Genomic DNA, 20,534 nt, shown 5'->3' on the forward strand with positions numbered 1-20,534 from the left:
GAGCATGTTGTTTGGTGGCCAGTATCCTCTTCTATAACAAAAAGTGCATGGGTGTATTAACAGGGTTCTTTACTTATAAGAACAAGAAGTTACTTAAGATGGCCGACTTTTACTTCACACAAGACCTGGACTATGCACACTATTCTGATGGCTAGGTACTGACTGTGAGCTAGAGGCTGAGCTAACTGCGATTTCGACTCCCATTAGGCTGTGACTGATGACTCAGTTCGTTGACTCATTGGACGCCTGCTGACTACCCCCCTCTCCACCCCAAATCTGCGGCGGCGATCTAAATACTGGAGGTCGAGAGGGCGCTGGCGGCGCATTGTTTGCGAGTGCGTCTTTGGCCTCTCTCCCGATAGGCTCGCTTGCTCCGGTGACTACAATCAATCTTCTCACAACCTCTGTGTCACCTGCTGTGCTGGCGAGATCTTATGCCAGCACATTACCTCCCCCCCCCTCCCCCCGAAATGGCGCACCGTTGCCGTGTAGTGAGGCAGTTAATGACAATGGGGAGGGAGGCAGGATGCTGGACGTAGAGATGAGCGAGGAGCCGTAGCTGTGGAGAATGGCGTGCTTCTGGCTGTACCCTGCCTTCTGGCTTGTGAGGCAACAGCAACGCACTCCAGAAAACTGCTGCCAGGCCGCACATTCAGGCCTAAGGGCGTGTCCTGGGGCGACGAGGGCGACGGCGATGCAGATGCCATGTCCACCTCCATTGGGTCGGCGAGCGGGTACGGTCAGGGCGAGGGCGTATCGTCCATCTGTTCCTTGGTGGCACCAGCGGGCATCTGCGAAGGCTGTGCGCCCCTGTGAGGCAGTGAACATGGGGGAAGGAAAGCAGCAGAATGGTGGAGAGATGACACGCACGAATTTGGTTCTGATGGCGGCGGTGCAAACCATTCGGAGCTGCAATCAAATATGTAAACAGCCAATGCGTTCCTGAACCACGCCTCTTGCACCAGCGCTCACTGTTGCCATAAACAGTACAAAAAAAAAAAAACAAGATTACGCGGCACGAAGCGGTACCTGCGGCCCATTCGCGGCACCGGGTGCTGTGGTGGGTGTAGCAAGTGAAGCACTGACCTATGGCTGCGGCCGTGCAGAAGTTCCGGCAGTGATGGTCCGTCTCGTGGGTGTGAGCGATAGGAGGCGGAAAAGAGTTGCAGCGCCTGTTCCGAATTAGAATCTTAATAATTTTACAATAAAACACCATTCCGAGGTTTTTAATTTAAACTATTAATCAGATTTTATTCTGTATTATAGTAAATGTGTAGGTGGTGAGAAGCTTGGCCACTGTTGTTTGCAAGTCCGTATGAAGCGATCTGCTTGTCCGCTGGTCTGCGGGTGAAACGGAGCACTTGTTAGATGAAGAATGCCGTTTCGTTCACAAAACTGTTCAGGGTTTGCCATGAAAACGTTCCCAATACCACAACGCTCCCGCCTCTGGCCTGGACTCTTCTGACGACTGTTGCCGGGTGTTTTCTTTTAGATGTTTCTAGCCATAAACGCCAGCAGCCGTCAGTCTAGTGGACCATAAAAACGGGAACCACGTGATGAGGCCATTTGTTGCCACTGGGTGGACGTCCAATTACGGTACTGGGCTGCGAATTCCAGCCTCTGTCGACGACGAACAGCGGTCAGCATGCTGACCTGAAGCGGGCGCCTGCTGTAGAGGTTCAGACACAACAACGTGTGGTGAACGGCCGCTGAGGAGACGCAGTCGGCAGCCCCTCGGCTAAGATGGGCGGCCAGCTGCTCAACAGCTGCTCGTCTCTTCGGCCGTACACGTCTCCACAGCCATCATTCACTCCTGTCATCTGTGGGGCGCGCTGCACTACACTTCCACTGGCGCCAGGTTTGGTTAGCGCCGTCTTACCGTTGACTTCATGCTTCAGCCACGGTGACAGCGAACAATTTTTAAACTTAGCCCTTTCTATCCCTGGCTCGAAAAACAATTGTCGTGCCCTTTTGGTTGCCAATTCAGTTTCTCCTTTTCCTATCAACGACTGCACCGTTTACCGCGTCCCCTGACACGCTATGCGTACACCCTCCACTGCTAGAGCTGCACTTGCTGTCTGTGAGTGGTTACTGCATGTGTGACGCTATTTCAGTGATTACATAATACTGTCAAGTTACAAAGAACTTGACAGTATGAGCCCATTTATCAGTTTGACGTTGCGCTCCTTCTCTCCTAGCTGCTATGCACTGATTCGGTTGAGGAAGATGCCATAAGGTCAGTTTACCCCGGAGCCACTGCGCTGAAACAGTTTATTTGGCGTCTTCAGTCCCCAATACTCGGTCTATGTGCAATCTTGAGATGCAGATCTCCAATCTAAATGTACATGTGCACCACTGCAAACATTCTATTTTCAGTTGGTCATCCTGCTAAGATGCAGATGTGCTAATGCCGTCTACATTATTTAATGGGACCCACATAGCAAGTCTTTCTGTTCAGTACGGGACGTTGGCCAGCAGAGATGTCTATTGAGGCAATGGAGGACTGCAGGATAGGTGTGTTGAATCTGCAAATATCTTACATTAGGTGTCAGGTTACCAACTTGGGAATGCTTGGTAAACACCCCCCCCCCCCCCTCCTCCCTATTCCCCGAGAACCAGTGAGAATTGATTAAAGTCCCCAGAGTAGTCATCGAGGCAACTTTGTCATGTGACAAAGGTGACGACAACCGGCTCACTTACTCTCCCCTCTAAGCAATGAGGATCAAGCATTACCTCCTCCCCTCTTTTATAACTGGGACACTTGAGTGCGAGGGGCTACTCCAGAGCTGTAAAGCACGGGGGGGGGGGGCATCAGCCAATGGCTATTTGTTTGTAACGAATTACATTAAGTCATGTCACTTGAGTTATATTTGTTAATACCAGTATTATATAATTAGAGGCACCAGCGGATGCCGCATCCAGGAAGTACTCTCATTATTCCATATTTTTTTGTAGTTTTCACCCATTTTCATATTTTTTTGTGTATTCCTCAGTTTTATGTATTTTTCTTTCTTTTTCTTATTGCTACCAGATTTTCCACAATTTTACGTATTTTCCACCACACTTTTCCCGGCGTCACGTCGCCATTGTGACTCTATCTGCCAATCACAGTCCAGCGTGGTTCCGATTTACGGATCACTGCTAAGCCACCACTCCATTACTAGTGTGTGTGTTACGTCATAGTGTTAGAAATGAAGAAATTGGTAGAAATAGTGACGTCTCGTCTAATACATAATAAAGAATTTCTAACCAAAGATATTCTATGTATAACAAATACTACACTGTGATACATAAATACCAAATACATCGTCAGATTGTGTGATGTCATAGCGATATTTTGATGCTTCCAATCAAAGCTACTGTGTTTGTACAACAGCACTACAAAATATGCCTCTGGAGAGGTGAGCAGTATCTGCAACAAACCTACCTAATGAACAGCACATCACCTGCAGGATGGTCCTCCACTCAGAGACCCAAGGAAACTGAGTTTTGTCATTTAATACTAACATGGCATTCTGAGTCATATGTTTCTTCATTTCAAGTATTTCCAGGTGGATCATCCTTTTGATATTCTTTACAGAATGTAAAATCTTACAATCAACATAATTTGAGCGATTAGTTTTCTGTTATCAGATAATTAGCAAAGGTTTAACCTTTCTTTGTTAATCTGTAGTTTCTCTCATGTTCAGATAACCTAAGTTATTGGTCTGCAGCTGTGGTTGCCCCGGTTGCTGCCCGCAGTGGGGCTGAGCCCTCGCCTGTGGTTGATTGGGAGGTCGTTCCAAGGCCTGGCAGGCAGCGAAAGGCGTCCCCGGAGGCTGATCAGAAAGCCTCCCCGGTGTGTCTGACAAACCGGTTTCAGGCACTGTCTCTGGCTGAGCCAGATGCAGCTGCCTGCCCTATTTCAGAGGATCATTGTCAGCCTTCAAGGTCCAGGCAATCGCAGAGGGTGGGCTTACTGGTAGTTGGGAGCTCCAATGTTAGGCGCGTAACGGGGCCCCTTAGGGATACGGCGGCTAAGGAGGGGAAGAAATCCAGTGTGCACTCCGTGTGCATTCCGGGACGAGTCATTCCTGATGTGGAAAGGGTCCTTCCGGATGCCATGAAGAGCACAGGGTGCAGCCAGCTGCAGGTGGTGGCACATGTCGGCACTAATGACGTGTGTCGCTTTGGATCTGAGGAAATTCTCTCTGGATTCCAGCGGCTATCTGATTTGGTGAATGCTGCCGGTCTTGCTTACGAGATGAAGGCAGAGCTCACCATCTGCATCATCGTTGACAGAAACGACTGCGGACCTTTGGTGCAGAGCCGGGTGGAGGGTCTGAATCAGAGGCTCAGATGGTTTGGCGACCGTATTGGCTGCAGATTCCTTGACTTGCGCCATAGGTTGGTGGGGTTTCGGGTTCCGCTGAATAGGTCAGGAGTTCACTACACTCATCTGGCGGCTACATGGGTAGCAGAGGCTGTGTGGCGTGGACTGGGCGGTTTTTTTAGGTTAGATGGCCTCGGGAAAGTGCGGGATGGGCTGCAATGTCAAAGGGTGCTTGGCAAATACAGGACTTGCTTGGATCAAGGAACAGTCGGAATTATCGTTGTAAATTGTTGTAGTTGCGCTGGAAAAGTCCCTGAGCTTCAAGCGCTAATAGAAAGCAGAGAAGCTGATATCGTTATAGGTACAGAAAGCTGGCTAAAGCCTGAAATAAGTTCCGCAGAAATTTTTACGAAGTCTCAGACGGTGTTAAGGAAAGATAGATCAGGCAGAATTGGTGGTGGACTGTTTGTGTCTGTCAGTAGTGGTTTATCTTGTAGTGAAGTCGAAGTAGATACTCCGTGCGAATTGGTGTCTGTGGAGGTTATACATAACAGCCGAATTAAGTTAATAACTGGCTCCTTCTACCGACCCCCAGATTCCGATGATACAGTTGCGGAACAGTTGAGAGAAAGTTTGAGTCTCGTAACAAATAAATACCCGACTCATACTGTTATAGTTGGTATGTTGGCAAAAATACTTGTTCAAAACCGGTGGTAGGCAGAAAACGTCTGCCGAGATTGTCCTAAATGCATTCTCCGAAAATTATTTCGAGCAGTTAGTCCACGAACCCACGCGAATTGTAAATGGTTGCGAAAACACACTTGACCTCTTAGCCACAAACAATCCAGAGCTGATAGAGAACATCATGACTGATACAGGGATTAGTGATCACAAGGTCATTGTAGCTAGGCTCAATACCATTTCTTCCAAATCCATCAGAAACAAACGCAAAATAATTTTATTTAAAAAAGCGGATAAAGTGCCACTAGAAGCCTTCCTAACAGACAATTTCCATTCCTTCCGAACTGACTATGCGAATGTAGACGAGATGTGGCTCATATTCAGAGATATAGTAGCAACAGCAATTGAGATATTTATACCTCATAAATTGGTAAGAGATGGAACGGATCCCCCGTGGTACACAAAAAAGGTCCGAACGCTGTTGCAGAGGCAACGGAAAAAGCATGCGAAGTTCAGAAGAACGCGAAATCCCGAAGGTGGGCTAATATCTACAGACGCTCGAAATTTGGCACGTACTTCGATGCGAGATGCCTTTAATAGGTTCCACAACGAAACTTTGTCTCGAAATTTGGTAGAAAATCCGAAGAAATTCTGGTCGTATGTAAAGTACACAAGCCGCAAGACGCAGTCAATACCTTCGCTGCGCAGTGCCGATGGTACTGTTATCGACGACTGTGCCGCTAAAGCGGAGTTATTGAACGCAGTTTTCCGATCTTCCTTCACCAAGGAAGACGAATGGGGTATTCCAGAATTTGAAACACGAACATCTGCTAGCATGAGTCTCTTAGAAGTAGATACCTTAGGGGTTGCAAAGCTACTCAAATCGCTTGATACGGGCAAGTCTTCAGGTCCAGATTGTATACCGATTAGGTTCCTTTCAGATTACGCTGATACTATAGCTCCCTACTTAGCACTCATATACAACCGCTCGCTCACCGATAGATCTGTACCTACAGATTGGAAAATTGCGCAGGTCGCACCAGTGTTCAAGAAGGGTAGTAGGAGTAATCCATTTAACTACAGACCTATATCATTGACGTCGGTTTGCAGTAGGGTTTTGGAGCATATATTGTATTCAAACATTATGAATCACCTCGAAGGGAACGATCTATTGACACGTAATCAGCATGGCTTCAGAAAACATCGCTCTTGTGCAACGCAGCTAGCTCTTTATTCGCACGAAGTAATGGCCGCTATCGACAGGGGATCTCAAGTTGATTCCGTATTTCTAGATTTCCGGAAAGCTTTTGACACCGTTCCTCACAAGCGACTTCTAATCAAGCTGCGGAGCTATGGGGTATCGTCTCAGTTGTGCGACTGGATTCGTGATTTCCTGTCAGGAAGGTCGCAGTTCTTAGTAATAGACGGCAAATCATCGAGTAAAACTGAAGTGATATCAGGTGTTCCCCAGGGAAGCGTCCTGGGACCTCTACTGTTCCTGATCTATATAAATGACCTGGGTGACAATCTGAGCAGTCCTCTTAGACTGTTCGCAGATGATGCTGTAATTTACCGTCTAGTAAGGTCATCCGAAGACCAGTATCAGTTGCAAAGCGATTTAGAAAAGATTGCTGTATGGTGTGTCAGGTCGCAGTTGACGCTAAATAACGAAAAGTGTGAGATGATCCACATGAGTTCCAAAAGAAATCCGTTGGAATTCGATTACTCGATAAATAGTACAATTCTCAAGGCTGTCAATTCAACTAAGTACCTGGGTGTTAAAATTACGAACAACTTCAGTTGGAAGGACCACATAGATAATATTGTCGGGAAGGCGAGCCAAAGGTTGCGTTTCATTGGCAGGACACTTAGAAGATGCAACAAGTCCACTAAAGAGACAGCTTACACTACACTCGTTCGTCCTCTGTTAGAATATTGCTGCGCGGTGTCGGATCCTTACCAGGTGGGATTGACGGAGGACATCGAAAGGGTGCAAAAAAGGGCAGCTCGTTTTGTATTATCACGTTATAGGGGAGAGAGTGTGGCAGATATTATACACGAGTTGGGATGGAAGTCATTACAGCACAGACGTTTTTCGTCGCGGCGAGACCTTTTTACGAAATTTCAGTCAACAACTTTCTCTTCCGAATGCGAAAATATTTTGTTGAGCCCAACCTACATAGGTAGGAATGATCATCAAAATAAAATAAGAGAAATCAGAGCTCAAACAGAAAGGTTTAGGTGTTCGTTTTTCCCGCTCGCTGTTCGCGAGTGGAATAGTAGAGAGATAGTATGATTGTGGTTCGATGAACCCTCTGCCAAGCACTTAAATGTGAATTGCAGAGTAGTCATGTAGATGTAGATGTAGATGTAGATGTAGATGTAGATGTAGATGTAGATGTAGATGTAGATGTAGATGTACCACAGATCTACCTGACTCACAAGCAGTACTGTGGAGAAGTATAAGTTAGTCACTCTATACACAACACTCATTGCCAGTATTTCTCGGTGACATAAGCAAAGTGATACTTTCCTATGTAAACAATCTACATCTCATTATCTTTGGATCTTATGCATTTATAACATCCTCGAACTCAGTTTGAATTACCTTTGGCAATAAGACCTGAGCTCATTAAGGCGATTAAAGGGCAATCACCACGCAGCATTGCAAGAGAAGATCTCAATGAATTCTCGGTTCCACAAAACCAATTACAGCAAAATAAGCATCTCCGGTTTAAAGACTATGAGACTAGCCGACAGAGATTTTCCAAGCTCTTTATAGCTCCTAGGTCTCCGTGAGACACCCTATTGTAGTGCAGAAATGAAGCAGTTGCTGAAGTGAAGCACATCCTGTTCATCAAAGAGAACTACTGACGGATGTGTTATGGAAAAATGTTCTTCTCACCGTGTCCAGTGAAACTCTGTTGCGATCATGAGTAGTTGCCATCTACGATCACTGTTTGTAGGTAATGTCTAGTAAAGTCATTAGAAGATCGAAATCGGTTGCAAAACGATTTAGTAAAGATATCTGTATGGTTCGAAAGTTGGCAGTTGGCAATTAGCGCAAAGTTATGAAAAGTGTGGGGTTATCCGCAAGAGTGCTACTAGGAATCCGTTAAACATCGGCTACACGATAAATCAAATCTAAAAGCCGTAATTTTAAATTAATACCTAAAAATTACAGTTACGAACTACTTAAGTGGAAAGAAGAGAGAGAAAATGATGCGGGGAAGACAAACCAAAGACTGCGTTTTTTTGGCGGAACAGTTAGAATATGTAACAGATCTACTGATGAGTCTAGCTACACTGTGCTTGTCCGTCTCCTTTCGAAGTACTGCTGCGCGGTGTGGGATTGTTACCAGATGGAATTAACGGAGTACATCGAGAAACTTCAAAGAAGCGCTGCTCGTTTTGTATTAATATAGAATAGGGGAGAGAGTGTCACTGCATGATACACAGTTAGGGGAGGACGTCATCAAAACGAAGGCGTTTTTCGTTGCGGCGGAATCTTCTCACGGAATTTCAGTCATTAACTTTCTTCTCCGAACGTGAAAATATTTTGTTAACGCTGACCTACATAGGGAGAAACGATCATCATAATAAAATAAGGGAAATAAGAGCACGCACTGACAGATATACGTGTTAGTTATTCCACCACGCTGTTCGAGATTGGAATAATAGAGAATTATTGTGAAGGTGGTTCGATAAACCCTCTGCCAGGCACTTAAGTGTGATTTGCAGTCTACCCATGGAGATATAGATGTAGACAGTGGACGCTCATATCAATAAAAGTACCCCGTAACTCCACAGGAGAAAACGCAAAAATCACTGCATGAAGGATTATAATTAGTGTGTTTATGATATGTTGAAATGTCTGTGTAGAGTCGCTTTATAAGACTGTTGCCCTGTTTGATTCTGTTTGTCTGCAGTTGGTTCTACTAACCCTCCCAGAAGGACTGAGAAGTTTCAGTGATAATCTGACGTTAAGTGCAAGCAACTCGTTCTGCGCATCAGTATGTCAGTGATCCATTAATATTCCATGTGTAATCTAGCCCCATATTTATAAAGTTCGTCCATTAGCCTACCTTGTGTGACCAGGTCTTTTTATGTGTCTTTTCAGGTTTGCCTTGGGTTTGGTACTTGAGCTGCTTTTCGTCTGCTAGAAGCACAGGATAACCAATTTTGTACCTCTTACGTGGGCAAAGAGGTCTATCGGTGCTGTTCGACAGCTTCGTGGTTGTCAAGTTGGTATTGTCCGTTTCCCGTGTGGGCTTTCCATGCGCTCCGAGCCGAGCGGTGGCTGTCGGTGGATGTATGGCTCTGAGCGCTATGGGACGTAATATCTGAGGTCATCAGTCCCCAAGAACTTAGAACTACTTAAACCTAACTAACCTAAGGACATCACACACATCCATGTCCGAGGCAGGATTCGAACCTGCAACCGTAGCAGTCGCGCGGTTCCGTACTGAACTCGGTGGATGTAGCTGTGCTCTTAAGTGAGCCCTCTCCTGCCAGTGATGAGATAGGTCGTAGCTTCAAACGCGGTCTTCATGCGTGGAGCCGTTCGGAAAAGCTCTTGGCCTGAATGAAGTGTTTCGATTACTTCTTGCTTTATATTGCTCTTGATAGGCAATGCTTGAGTCTATGATTTTGTCAGTGTCCGGAGTTTGCTTTGTTCCTTTCTACTATTGTGGTGTCAATGCGCTCTACGGGATATGGTTAGCCTGAGTTAATGTGCTTTAAAGCTTTGTGAATATGACAGAACTTGTGTTTTCGTGTATGTGCGATATTTCTTTTTATGTATTGTAGTTTATCACATGTTCTATTTTCTGCTGTGATCTCGAGTTGTCTTTATTCTGTGAGCGTTGCGCTCTATTACTGAATCTCAATAGTTGGTCCGTGTTATTTTAACTGATAAGTGATGGGTGAATATTTGCGTTACTGCATTTCCGTGTTTTGTGGGAACGTGTAGCAGCTGCCTTTGTTTAATGGGGGCCATATGTTTCTCGAATCATTGGGGCCTTCCGCCTTGATGGTTTTATTATGAATTCGGTGTGATTCATGATCTATTCGTTCTTACAGTGGTGTACTCTCATTGATTTATACATTTAGCGATTTTCACTCACATCTGTTTGAAACAGTTGGATGTGCAACTCAGGTCACTTCTTTCCATGATGCTTGCGTGAATTCTCAGGTGGTGTATTTGCTGTAACAAGATGTTTCAATCGGTGTAAACCCCTTTGATGTTAGTGCATGCACGCAATGCAGGTAATGTTCCTCTGAATTTCGTCGTTTTCGTGTGAAGCTTGATTGGATAACTGAAGTCATATGTTTCTGTTCCCTTTCCTCTCTTTTCCCTCACGTATGCATAGTTAAATTGCGCTATGTAATTTCTTCTTGCCAGATCAGATTAGTTTATTTCGTGTTCAGGCTCAACTTAAGTATATCTACAGAATGTCCACCCATAATTCTTTGTGGCTATTTTTGAATAAATGTGTTTCATGAAAACTCAAGTCGTGTGTCCTCTAACTACTTCAGAACGCACCAAATAGCTGCCAGACTTGCAACTCGATGCTCTTAACTGCTTCTTTCTTTGAAATATTAGCCTGATTTTTATATGCTGCACAAAAAGACAGTGATAACGAAGTACCCAGAGTTCGGAATGAGTAGAACTAATGTGCCAAATTCACAATCCATTGATTAATTATACAGGTTCATTTAACGATGTTATGTACTATGGTTAGATTTAGTATTGCATTAACTGCATGCAAATTTTTTTTCCACTATGCTCAAACAACCTCTGTGCCGGTTGGTGAACTCACGAAGGGACTGAAGAGAAATTTAATGAGCCGAGGAAAGTGAATGAAAAGCTATTTGATGACTTAGAAGCTGCGAATCTTAAGCTCGAACGGAACGTGGAAAGTAAAGCGAATGACTTTAGAAGATGCTACGGGGTGAAATAGTGATCGAGTTAGCGAAAACGTCGAGGGTCGTCGAGAAGCGTCTGTGAAGCTGAAAGCGAGCAGTTGCCGCTAAACAGAGTGCTCGAAGAACAGGAGAACAGGGTTATGGCGACGTTCGTGGCTGTCCCAAAGTGAACGCGTAGAGCTACTGTCCCGAGCTGAGAGAGCGGCTGCCGGGCGTTTGGAAGCCACGAAGGGTCAGGCAGAGCAGAGAATCAGCGCGATACGTACTCTGTCTTTTGCTGCGCCCGAGTTCCTGTTCCTAAGAGCTGCCGAGAGCCGGGAGTTAACGTCGCAGAGACAGTGAGCACCAGTTCGGCCGCAGGCGGTGGCGATAAAGCAACAGACTGCCGGCTACTGTGAGCAACACCCAGGTTTGGTCCAGAGGAGACGATACGTAGCTCGTGACTTGAAGAAACGTGTGGCTCACCTCAAAGCAGGTTGTCCCGAAATTGAAGTAGACAGTTCCTGCGAATTAGTATGCACAGAGGACATTCTTGGCAACCGGAATCAAATAATAACTGGATCCTTTTACCGAACTCCCAATTTAGATGATACAGTAGCTGAAAGGTTCAAAGACGAGTTGAGTTTAATTTCAAACGCGTACCCGACTCATACAAATATAGTTCGTGGTGCCTTTAATCTATCCTCGATATGTTAGTGAAAATACATGTTTAATTCCGGAGGTACGCATAAAACATCATCCGAAATTTTGCTAAACGCTTTCTCCGACAACTATTTCGAGCAGTTACTTCATGAATAGTAAAAGGTTGTGAAAACCGCGCTTTACCTGTTAACAAGGAATAATCCTGAACTAGTAACGAGGATTAAAACGTATACTGGTATTATTGAACGTACCCAGATCCCCAAGTCCTCCACAAATAAACGAAATATATACCTGTTCAAAAAAGCACATAAAAATTCACATAACACCTTCCTCCACTCCTTCCACATTAATAATGTCACTGCAGACCAGATGTGACTTGAATGCAAAGAAATAGTATCGGCGGCAATTCAGAGATTTACACCAAATAAATTAACAAACGACGCAGTTCATCCTCATTGGTACGCCAAACGCGTCAAAACACTGTTGCAGAAACAACGAAACAAACATGCAAAATTTAAACGGAAACAAAATCTCCAACATTGGCGATCTTTTAAAGAGACTCGAAATTTAGCGCTGACTTCAATGCGACATGCTTATAATAGTTTTCACAACGAAACTTTATCTCCAAACCTGGCAGAACATTCAGACAGATTCTGTTCGTATGTGAAGTATGCTAGCAGCAAGACACAATCAATGCCTTCTCTGCGCAATAGCAATGGAGATACTATCGAAGACAGTGCTGCCAAAACAGAGCTACTAAACACAGTTATCCGAAATGCCTTCACAAAGGAACACGAAGTAAATATTCAAGAATTCGAAACAAGATCAGGTGCCAACATGAGTAACGTCGAAGTAGATATCCTTGGAGTAGTGAAGCAACATGAATTACTTAATAAAGGCAAGTCTTCTGGCCCAGAGTGTATACCAATTAGGTTCCTATCAGAGTTTGGTGGTGCAAGTCATCGAGTAAAACAGAAGTGATTCCTGGCGTTCTCTAGGGTCCTTTGCTGTTCCTCATCTCTATAAACGAGTTGGGAGACAATCTGAGCATCCGTCTTTGATTGTTTGCAGATGGCACTGTCGTTTATCGGCTAATAAAGTCATCAGAAGATCAAAACAAATTGCAAAGCCATTTAGAAAAGGTATCTGGATGGTGCGAAAATTGGCAATCGACCCTAAATAACGGAAAGTGTGAGGCAATCCACATGAGTGCTAAACGTAATCCGTTAAACTTCGGTTACACGATAAATCAGAAAAATCTAAAGGCCGTAAATACCTAGGAATTATTATTACGAACAACTTAAATTGTAAGTAACACACAGAGTATGTTCTGGGGAAGGCTAACCCAAGACTGCATTTTACTGGCAGGAGACTTAGGAAGTGTAATACATTTGCTAAGGAGACTGCCTACACTATGCTTGTCCGTTATCTTTTAGAATACTGCTGTGCGGTGTGGGATCCTTACCACATAGGACTGACGGGGTGCATCGAAAAAGTGTATTATCACGATATAGGGGAGAGAGTGTCACTGAAACGTTGGAGGCTTTGGGATGGAGATCATTAAAACAAAGGCGTTTTTCGTTGCAGAGGAAGCTTCCTACGAAATTTCAATCACCAACGTTCTCCTCCGAATGCTAAAACATTCTGCTGACGGAGACCAACATAGGAAGAAACGACCAGCATAATAAAATAAGGGAAACCAGACCTAGCATTGAAAGATATATATGTTAGTTTCTTCTGCGCTCTATACGAGATTGGAATAATAGGGAATTGTGAAGGTTGTTCGACGAAATGGCTCAAATGGCTCTGAGCACTATGGGACTCAACATCTGAGGTCATCAGTCCCCTAGAACTTAGAACTACTTAAACCTAACTAACCTAAGGACATAGCACACATCCATGCCCGAGGCAGGATTCGAACCTGCAACCGTAACGGTCGCGCGGTGTTCGATGAACCCTCTGCCAGCCACTTAAATATAATTTGCAGAGTATCCATGTAAATGTAGATGTATAGGGGCTGATGGAGTTGGAGACTCGGGGAATAAAGTGCAAAGAGGGACTCGGAACGCGAGGATAAGTGCGATTACAGGGAAAGCAATGTTGCGGGAGGTTCTCGCGGCGGAGGACAGACCTTCGCGAGAGAAAAGCAAAGCTTCTGTTTTAAGCATTTCCTTTCACTACGTGAGTTTGAGTTGTTCCTGAACTCGGTTAACTGAATTCACCCTATGCCTGGTCGGAACTGTTCGAATTTGTGCTTTCCCCAGTGTGGCCCAGCACACACAACTGAATTCGTGCGTTGTTTCTTAGCAGGGGAACCTGCCATGCCAATGAGGACCAGATAGCGGCGTTGTGAGACAGTAAGGGAATTTCGGAAGGCTTTCCTTTCAGCGCCGGGCGGAGTAGCCACGAGGTTTGAGGCGCCATGTCACGGATTGAGAGCCCTTCCTGCCGGAGGTTCGAGTCCTGCCTCTTGCATGGGTTGTGTGTTGTTCTTAGGTGGGGTTATTGTAAGTGATGATCTCAGCAGTTTGGTACTTTAAGAATTCACTCACACACATTCCTTTCAGCCTACTAGTCGGAGGCTGCACGAGCCCACACAACACTATCGTAATACTCTTCCTTAAATATTCTGGATTTACGAGCGCCGCCCGTTTGCTCGAACACATGGTACAGGCTAATCAATTTTTATTTTATACGTTCGGAGCAGCAGAGCTGATCAGTATCTGCCTGACTATAATGCCAACCCACATGTGTCACATCGTCCCAGCTGCCAAATGCAGCCGGCCGGTGTGGCCATGAGGTTCTAGGCGCTTCAGTGTGATGTCATTTGGTTACTTAGGTTGAAGTAGTTCTAAGTTATAGGGGACTGATACCTCATCTTTTTGCAAAATGAAAGGGTGATGTGGAAGCATTTAAAGCGGCGCAATAAGAGTTCGAGTACGATTTGGGGGACTATGTGTCTAAGTATACGATCTAGTCACGCGGTGCGCAAACGCACGATTCCAGTTGCGGGCGCAGTCGAAAACCTAGACCAGAGTGACTGACCGTACGCTGCCACCCTAGTTCCTTTGGGAAGAACTGGGGAATAGAAAAACGTAGGGTAAATCAGTACAGGAATGAAGGGGCACACGTACGCGGTCACGAGAACCCTGGAAGCAGTGGGATGAAAAACCATTTTTATGCATTTCTGTCTGTAAAATATCTGGGAGTGTGCGTGCGGAACGATTTGAAGTGGAATGATCATATAAAATTAATTTTTGGTAAGGCGGTCACCAGGTTGAGATTCATTGGGAGAGTCCTTAGAAAATGTAGTCCATCAACAAAGGAGGTGGCTTACAAAACACTCGTTCGACCTATATTTGAATATTGCTCATCAGTGTGGGATCCGTACCAGATTGGGTTGACGGAGGAGATAGAGAAGATCCGAAGAAGAGCGGCGCGTTTCGTCACAGGGTTATTAAGCGTGATAGCGTTACGGAGATGTTTAGCAAACTCAAGTGGCAGACTCTACAAGAGAGGCGCTGTGCATCACTGTGTAGCTTGCTGTCCAGGTTTTGAGAGGGTGCGTTTCTGGATGAGGTATCGAATATATTGCTTCCCCCCGCTTATACCTCCCGAGGAGATCACGAATGTAAAATTAGAGAGATTCGATCGCGCACGGAGGCTTTCCGGCAATCGTTCTTCCTGCGAACCATACGCGACTGGAACAGAAAAGGGAGGTAATGAGAGTGGCACGTAAAGTGCCCTCCGCCTCACACCGTTGGGTGGCTTGCGCAGTATAAATGTAGATGTAGTAGCGACAACAACGGGCGGTCGTAGTGAGTTCGATTACGGGGCTGGAATCAGCTGAGTGGTGATAGCAATAACGGGTGGCGGTGATTTGGGAACAACTGGGAAATAGAAAAAGATAGGGCAAATTAGTACAGGAATGAAGAGACACGCGAACGCAATCACAAAACCCTGGAAGCAGTGGGATCAGAAACCACTTTAAGGCCTTTCTGTCTATTTAATTATTCGGGAGCTGACCGTTTGGTTTTAAACTTTGTTTTCTGCGTTTAATTTGATTGGGAAACCGTTGAGATTAAACTTAACATATACATGGATGGACATGAGAAATGAAAGGTGTAAGTAGGCTGTTTAGGTTTTTATGTTGGTAACGCCACATAGCACTCTGTATGAAAATCACTGATTGTGCTGTGTGCAGTCTGTGGCTGGTTGGCATTGTTGAAATATTCTCTATTGTAGTGTTGGGCAGTTGGATGTGAACAGCCCTTAGCGTAGCGCAGTTGGAGGTGAGCCGCCAGCAGTGTTGGATGTGGGGAGAGAGATGACAGAGTTTTGAGAGCGGATGATCTGGACGTGTGTCCATCAGAGTAAATTTGTAGGACTGGATTTCTAGTTAGTGCCTTCAATAGTTAGAATCTTTTATGTAGCTGGCAGTACTGGCGCTCGCTATATTGCAGTAGTTCGAGTAACGAAGATTTTTATGAGGTTAGTGATTCGTGAAAGGTATAGGTTATTGTTAGTCGGGGCCATTCTTTTGTAGGGATTTTATAAGTCAGATTGCGTTGCGCTAAAATATTGTGAGTCCGTTTAGTGATGATCAGAGTAAGTAAAGAGAAATGTCTGAGTACGTTGAGTTTTGCTCAGCTGTTTGAAAATCAAATAACGTAAAGGAGATTATCAGCACAATCATTCATAAATTTTTCTAAAGGGAGTTTTCAAAGGTTGCAATAAATTTTTCATCTATGATTATTACTTTACATATGAAATATTCTATTGCAGATTAATAAAAACGAATTTCTTTGAAGGTTCCCAAAATAATGTTCAAGTTATATTTTTATTCAAGGACTACAGCTGTTTGTACAAGAATGGAAATATGATTTTTCATCGAACTTAGCAAAGATTTTCACGTTGCACTGGATTTTTGTTTACTGGATATAGCCCGACTAGCTTTGAAGCGTAAGACTATCTTTACTTTATGAATTCTTTTTTATATTTCTAAGCTCTCCTGAAGAATTATCCACTTTTAAATACACTTCACGTTATGTTCAGAATTTATCACTTTTTGAATGAAAATTTAAAAGAGCTGCAGCTTGTATCCACCTGTGAATGCACAAGATAAAATCTACTATCTCTTTGTATTCTGCCTATGGAATGCTGTGAAAAGAAACACGTTTTTATTTTCGTTCACCTCTACCTGTACCCTTTTTAGGATGTGGTCGTTATTGCGATGGTATATTTTAATCTGCCGCTGTTCCAGAATGCTCGCTCACGGTGCAGCTCCGTACTGCCAGCGATATACAATAAAATGCTGGAAATTCTAAAATAAAATGGGTAATGTCCGGTGCGAACTTTGCAGTAATTGTGACAAACAGATTTTACTAGATAAATATATTTTAACAGAAACAATTAAAATCTTTACACACCGTTTACAATCCCAGCTACAAATGGCGTCGATCATCGACTTATGACAAATGAAGACTACGTAAGAGCCTAATGCAACGTTACGGGTTCCTCTCCCATTCAGTCTGTGCAGAAGGCAAGCGATTCTACTACAATATATTGCCAATTTATATCTTACCTAATTTTTGTACAGTCTTTGTCGTTTTTGATAACATATCCTTTCTTCTGTAGCGGTTTTCACATCCTCCGCCACAGATAGTATTTAACAGTCTTTGAATAATCATTTATAATAGCAAAATTCATAATTATCTTTTAAATGTCCTTTTGAAATACAATTAACAGAAATACATATAAATTATTTGTTGCAATGAACATTATACATCGAAATGTTCTTTTAACTTTCACTTTGGATGCGTGCTGCCAGAAAACGTTACACCACGAAAGCAGAGACTGCTCATGAGGGGACCGTGAGCAGAATAGGAATGCCTTGGCGGGACCACCACAGTTGGAGAAAATCGAACCCGCTGATCCACAACATAATCCACTTAACGACAATGAGTGGCGGGAACTCTCGCGACAGAATGGTGCGGAACAGGACGGATCTCTGAGCAAGGTAAGTGCGAATGTTCTACACGTGGAAAAATCCAGCACACGGGACGATTTGTTACAGGAGGCTGCAGGCAGTAAGGTTTCAGCTTTTATGCCAGATATCACCACCTCTATTAGAGTATCAGTACCCAGAACGCACTTGAGCTGCATCTGCCTGTGTTCTATTACAGGTGAGGCAGTGTTTCGTAACTATGTGTGGCTACAGAGGCAGCGTGCAATATTTCTGCAAGGGACTTCTATCGACTTTTTGAGTACACGCCACACGGAGATGATGCTCTGTACTGGGTGAAACGAGGTCCGACACGATGAAACGACGTGCTCCGTGACTTTTGCTACTTCAGTGTATAAATGTACCGGATGTCTCTCTTAAAAGTCTTCAGGCACATTTCTTCTGGTTTTTCAGTAGATATTTTAAATGTGTAGATGCAGTCAGTCCAAACGTGTACTGGTCATCACGTCGACGGAAAGCTTACATTCTCATTCGTTAGAGCGGCCCGAGATTAGTCCAGCTTGGTATTCGTTTTAGCGATACGTATTAGCAGGAAAACTGGAAAACGGAGAGTGGCGGTAGCTATCAATTTGGGCCAGGGCCTTGTTGTCGCTGTTAGAGTATCGGTTATTCTTTGAGTTTTCCCGCTCCTGTTAATACAAATGGATGAAGCGAATGACGTTGTAGACTAGTTTGTGGCCCGTCCATCCGAATGGGTACGTGAAATTCCGCTTTGAAAATAAATTATTTTTTTAACGGGGAACAAACCGACGCTTTGCGGCGACAGTGGCACATCATGACAGGCGTAATGAACAGTATTAATTTCGACTGACTCCACCTACACATTCCAAACACGAAATCGAAAATATCTGTCGGAACACCAGAGCAAATGCGCCTGAAGACTCTTGGGTGGAATACCTACACAGGATATTGGAGAAATAGTGGCAAATATTTTGATAGGTGATACCAACCACAAGAACAAGAAAAAAAATACCTTGAACGTGGGTCTGGAAATGCATACTTTGTGAGATCTCTACACTTGTCCATAGTGGCTGAAGACGTTCGGGTGTGAATATGTCCGCCTGACACGCAAGGTAGATATTAAATAAACAAGTGACGTATGGCCACAGGTGCTGCCCCCATGATCCGTGAACCGAGCGAGGTGACGCAGTGGCTTGCACACTGGACTCGCATTCGGGAGGACGACGGTTCAATCCCGCGTCCGTCCATCCTGATTTAGGTTTTCCGTGGTTTCCCTAAATCACTCCAGGCAAATGCCGGGATGGTTCCTTTGAAAGGGCACGGCCGACTTTCTTCCCCGTTCTTCCCTAATCCGATGAGACCGATGACCTCACTGTCAGCTCTCCTTCCCCAAACAACCGAACCCCAACCCATGATCCGTCAATAGCGTTCACTACTGTACATGTCTTTCCGTATTGACGTACTCCAGTGTACACAAGTCTGAGCACTGGGTAATCTACAGGCAGTTGTGTTGCATGTACTATAGTTTTAGCGTTGTTAGTGTGTGTTATTTAGTAGTAAATTGCCTGCAACTATGGGTATGTATCGCATTTATTTATTCGGAGTATGGCATTTAAGTACATTTCAGAATTGCATCACGTTATTCTATATTACATGTGTTCACAGACAAACATCTAGTCCCTGTAAGTCATATCGCAATGTTTACTGTCACTGTGATATTTGTAATGCACTGTGCACGAATGGGTTGGTAAATTTTCCATTTCTCTTCTGCTTGTTAACAATGGAAGCGTACTACTCATAAAGTGACATGACGGATATAATTATCTGCTATGGGTTAGCAATTGGAAATAGGCCGTAAGCACGTTCCCACTACGCAGAAAAATACCCACGTTGCAGAGTACCATGCGATAAGTTGTTGACCCAAAGTTTTCTGCTTCTTAAGGACACGGATTTTCTAGCTTCCAAAAGACGAGTAGTGGATGGCATGAGTCAGTTCACACACCTAAGATGCAGGAGGACATACCAGATTTGCTGGACGAAAGACGTGCAACAGCAGTGTGGGGATTTGGCGATTGACACCAACAGAAGGCATAAGTCATCCTGTTGTTCGGCTGGTACTGCTTGAGCTATTGCTGTATCCGTAACACCTTCAACACATCGAGGCACTAATGCCAGAGGACCACGATAGCCTATCATAGTTGTGTCATTGGCCCATACAGAAGCGTGCTGCAGGTCCACTGTTTTCGACGAAGAATTTATTTCTCTGATCCTTTGCGGTTCACAAAGGGTCGTGCTGTGAACTTCCATACTCAGCACGTGTGGGCTTATGAAAACCCCTATGCTGGTGTACAAAGAGTACATCAACCTCATTTCTCCGTCAACTAATGGATAGACATTCTTGGTGATAAGTTACTAGGGCCATATATCCTACTCCAAACATTTAATGGAGCTCATTATCGTCAACTTCTTGTTAACATTTTGCTTACCTTGTCTGAGGAGGTACCACATCAGTAAAGACTACCGATGTGGTTTATGCATTATGTCACATTTCATCTGCAATGTGTGTGAATATCGGATGCTGACGCTTCATGTCTTTTGGAATGGTTGGGGCGGAGGGGGCACACCTTGGTCCCCTGTTCCCTCGACTTCGGTCCCCTGTAGTTTTGGTTATGGGAACAGTTCAAGGCGTTAGTCTTGCAGTACCACATGTATGTGAAATTAGAAATCGTTACCAGAGTCGGAGACTATTTACACTCTGACAAATCCCTTTAGATACAGTTTTGATATACATAATACAATGGAAATATGTTACTTGATATTTGGCCCTTACATGAGGTCCTAGGGTGAACAATTTGTATAAAATTACTTAATAACTGTATTTTAAAAACATTAATAATGCAAATCGAATGAAAGGAACACTAAATTCTTTAAATGAAATTCAAGTAAAAAATGAACTGGTGATTTATTGCAAAAAGTCTTCTTCGT

This window comes from Schistocerca gregaria, chromosome 3 (assembly GCF_023897955.1).
Source record: "Schistocerca gregaria isolate iqSchGreg1 chromosome 3, iqSchGreg1.2, whole genome shotgun sequence".
Lineage (NCBI taxonomy): Eukaryota > Metazoa > Arthropoda > Insecta > Orthoptera > Acrididae > Schistocerca > Schistocerca gregaria.